This window comes from Apaloderma vittatum, unplaced genomic scaffold (genome assembly GCF_000703405.1).
Source record: "Apaloderma vittatum isolate BGI_N311 unplaced genomic scaffold, ASM70340v1 scaffold3764, whole genome shotgun sequence".
In the NCBI taxonomy this organism is placed as follows: domain Eukaryota; kingdom Metazoa; phylum Chordata; class Aves; order Trogoniformes; family Trogonidae; genus Apaloderma; species Apaloderma vittatum.
The window spans coordinates 5,349-9,708 of record NW_009711945.1 but is presented as its reverse complement, the minus strand read 5'-3'; positions in this window follow the sequence as shown (position 1 = coordinate 9,708).

Below are 4,360 nucleotides of genomic sequence, written 5' to 3'. Positions count from 1 at the left end.
GGAAAGAGGAAGGACCCAAGGTTGAAGGGAGGCCAGGCTGCCCTGGAGAGGCAGGTACTGCTTGAGTGTGCAGGGATGGAGCTGGGACAGCTGAAGCTCAGCTGGAGAAGTGTGTGAAGGACAAAAGGAAGAGCTTCGACAGCAGCGGGAATACCTCACAAAAACGCAGGCCTGTCCTTAATGGAGCAGAGGGCTCGGTGGCAAAGGACATGGTACTTGGGACTGCTCTTGCCTTGACTTTTTTATGGCTGGTGAGGTCTCTCTTCAGACTTCCCAGGGCCCCAGCCTAATGGGGAAACATTCCTAGTCTGAGGGGAACCATCTGAAGGTGCTGAAGAAGCCAGCTGTGTCATCACGCTCTCGTCTTTGAAGAGTCCCGATGATCTGGAGGGGTTCATGGCACTGGAAGAAGGCAAATGTCCCACCTGTCTTCAGGCAGGGCGAGAAGGAAGATCTGGGGAACTACCCCGTGGCATTGTCCAAGGAGGTGGCTGGCTGTGTGGCCAAGGGGACACCATAAATGTTTGTCTAGACTTAAAGCTGAAGGTCTGTTGTAGCCTCCTTTATAGCAGAATGAAAGATGTGGGGGCTGGAGAAGAGGAAGGTTGGCTGGGCCCCCATGGTCAGCAGCACGACATCTAACTGAAGCTGGTTGGTTGTGTTCCTCAGCAATCGCTTGTAGGTCCCACCTGGTCCTCGCATCGGTGCAAGAAAGCCCCAGGACAGCTCCCACTGCATCACAGCGTGGATGGGGATAGGCCCTGGGAGACTGGTGTGACCACCCTGGAGGAGAGAAAGCAAGGGGAGACCTTACTGCTGTCTGCAAACAGCTGATGAGAGAGCGCGGAGAAGAATGAGCCAAACTCTTTTAGGAGGTGTCACAGTGAGAGGGCAAGAAGTGGTGGAGACAGACTAGAGCAGAGCAAACTCCAGCTCCAGTTAAGGAAAAACTTTCTCGGCGTAAATGTGGTCAAGCAGTGGAAAAGATGCCCAGAAAGGCTGTGGGGTCTCCATCCTTGGAGATGTCCCAATCTCAGCTGGGCCTGGCCCCGAGCCACCCAACTGTCTAGAGCGGAGGGTTGGACTTGGAGGCAACCACCGTCCAAGACCACTAAAGGAGCTTCAGTGGTCAAGAGCCCCAGGGAGAAGCTGTTGCTGTGAGAGCACAGGGGACACAGTCACGGGGACTGACGTGGCACAGGAGCTTCTGGGCTGGGAGGGCAGGAAAGAATGAAGTTGCTGTTCTGGAGCTCCTGTGATTACCCCCAGACCATGGTAAGTGCTTTAACTCCCCAGGAGTGATCTAGGGATGGAGAGGAGCACCAGGACCTCTTTCTGTGAAGGTGCTGCTACTCTAGGATCGAGATACCTTGTTCTGCCTCGCTTCCTGGGGTGGATGTTCTGCTGAAGTGATGCTCAGCGTGTGGAATCTGGTATTTTGGGGAAGGAGCTTAGGCTGCGTCTTGCCTGGAGCTCCTTTGTGCTGCTAATTTTCACCAGAAGCCGTCTTCCGACGGGTGCAGTGGGACAGCTTGCTCTCTCCGGGTGCGATAAAGCTGGGACCTGCCGCCGGTTCCGATACTGGTAGCCTGCTCTCCTGTCACCCTGAAAAAATCCCTCGATCCAACCGGGACTGTTGTTGGTGGATGACATCTCTGTTGGGTGATGAACACCCTGTGCCTCTTCTTGGTGCTCCTCTGCCCGCTGCCGTAGCTCAGGAGGCTCGAGGAGGTGCCTCAGCAAGAGGTCGGTCCTTGCCCTGAGCCACCTTCTCCCCAGCCACCTCCTCGAGAAGAAGAGCTGCCGGGTGTTGTGGTTGGGCTCTATGGAGACGCTGTCCCCGCGGGGAGATGGCTTCCTGCCTGTGCCTTCACGCCGAAGGTGGTTTCGGAAGCGCTGACGGTGGCGCGAGAGCGACATCACCCAACCTTCCCGGGGATCGCCACCTCCTTGAGTTACCCCACTCTCCGCTGGGAGCCTTCAGATGGCAGCTTGGGCAGCCTGGAGCTTGGTGGCTTCTCCAAAAGGGAGTGACTGAGGGGAGGACGGGGCGAGTGGCACCCTCTGTCCCGGCTGATGCTGGTCAGGAGAAGCCAGGTTGCTCAGCACCTTCTGGGTGGGCCAGTTGAGCCAACACTGAGAAATACTGCGTCCAGTGAAGTTCTGCAGCACAGCAGGGGCTACAGGAGAGCTTTCTGCTCCGTCTTGGAGTGCTGCTGGCTTTTTTACCCCATCCAGAACTCTCCCTGAGGAGCAGAGGTGTTGAAACTCCTCCTCGCTTTGGGGCAGCCGTTGGGTCATTCTGGCGTGAGGAGTGGAGCTTTTCTTCTTGGGACGAAGCGCCCTGCGGTGGTCACCACCATCTCATCCTCCGGAGAAACATCTCGCCGTGCTTACCAGCACCCATCCCTGTTAAAACTCCCCTTGCAGGTGCCTCACCAACCATCTTCAGGTGAGCAACCAGTGAACCACTTCGGGGGATGCTGCAGGAGAAGAGGTCGGGGACCTGGATGCTCTGCTCCTGGGAGGAGACGCCGGTTGGGGCATCCTTCTCCACCCAGGTGATGCTGCGCAGGAGGAGCAGGGCTGGGCAGGGATGTCGTCTGCTCCTGGTGATGCCGTCGCTTTCATTTCGCTTCTCTTGCTCAGGCGACAAATCTCGCCTGACGGGGCAGGAAGAGGCGAGGGGGGAGGAGGCATCGATGCTGGCGGTCGGGTAACCTCAGCGTTTCCTCCTCGCCCCGGTGCCTTTTTTTCCCCGGGGATGCTGCCCTGACACCCGCGTCCTTGGGCAGGTGAAACCTCCAACCACCACCCTCAGCCCCGTCGGTCCCAACCATGGCTGCGTCCCCCGGAGGGATCCCCGCGGAGCTGCAAGGTAAGGGGGGGCCGGAGCACCCGTGCCACATGGGAAGCGCCGGCTACGGGGCCTGCTGAGCCCTAATTTGCCACGTCCGTGTCGGTAGGAGCCACTTTCACGTTCCTTCGAGGTGGCAAGCTGGGGTTTGGGGGGTTCCTGAGCGGGTTCTGGGGTGCGAGGGGTGCTCTTACCCTCTCCAAAACTCCTGTGCGTGGGCCAAAAATACTCACGGCGAACAGCCTGGGTCCTCCAGGACGTGGTTCTCCACAGTTCCTGCTGCACTGTTGGTGGGTGCAGCTCACCCCAACGGTTTTTGGGGGTGCTCAGCAGCTCCCCAAAGGGGGCACAGCCCGTAGCCCTGCCCTGACCTCCCTCCCTAGCAGTGCAGAGGATGCCACCAACCCCACGGAGGTTTGTGGAGGGATGGGAAGGAGCTGGGTGTCCCCAGGTCCTGGCTCTACCAGGAGGAGTTCCTGGGGACATGAGACTCAAGCTGCTGGACCTGGGAGGGGGCTCAGTGCCTGGCGATGGAGTTCTGGTCCTGTTGGCACACGTAGAGGGGGGTGACACACGCGACCACCTGTGGGGAGGCAGGACTTGTGCTGAGTTGCTCCTCGGTGGTAAATTTGGGAAGGAAGGAAGAGAAACCAGGAGCCTCTTCTCACCGGGAGCTGGTGGCGAGCGAGGTGGCACTGGGCAGCATAAATCAAAGCTCCCTTTGGTCGAGGCTGTGGAAGCTGATGGGAAGGATGATTTTATCAAAACCAAAACCTAAAGCTGGTGAAGAAGCGCGCGGATTAGCCAAGAGAGCGACCGGACTCTGAATGTGGGGTGTGGATGGAGAGGAGTTGATTCAGGCGTCCCCAAGGACTGCAGAGCTCCAAGAGAGGATGAGAGGTGGCTTCAGGTGGACTTTGGTCTTTTCAGAGGGCATCACCGCCTTCCTGGGGACGAAGAAGGTCCTCCTGGTGATGAGCATCCAGCTGCAGGTGAAATCCAAGTATGACGACTTCATCTTGGTATGTGCAGAGTCCCGTCCGGAGCCTGGTTTCCCCAGACAGCCATGGGGGACGGGGGTGGCTCTCATGTCACCCCGGTCTCCTGCCCAACCGATGTCCCCCCTCCTAGGTGCTGACCCCCTGGCGAGCCTACGTGCTGCCCGTGATGCTGCCCGTGAGGGTAAGTGCTGTGGCAGAGCCTTGTGGCTCCTGGGAGAGCATCTTGGGCCACCGGGGTGGGTGACCCAAGGGTCACCTGGGCCACCGGGGCTGGAAGCCCCCGGGGGGAGGGTGGGGTGAAGCAGACAGGGTTTAAGTGGGGGGGCTGGTGGGAGCTTGGGCGGCATCCTCAAGTCTTTCTCCTCCGTCAGCGCCGGGGCTCATCCTGCTCCTATCACCTGCAGGTTCACAGCAGCTTCAGCTTCCTGGAGGTGAGGGAGATGACGGTGCGAGAACCCAGCTTGGTAAGTGGCACCAACACCCGGGGCTAAACCCGCATTCC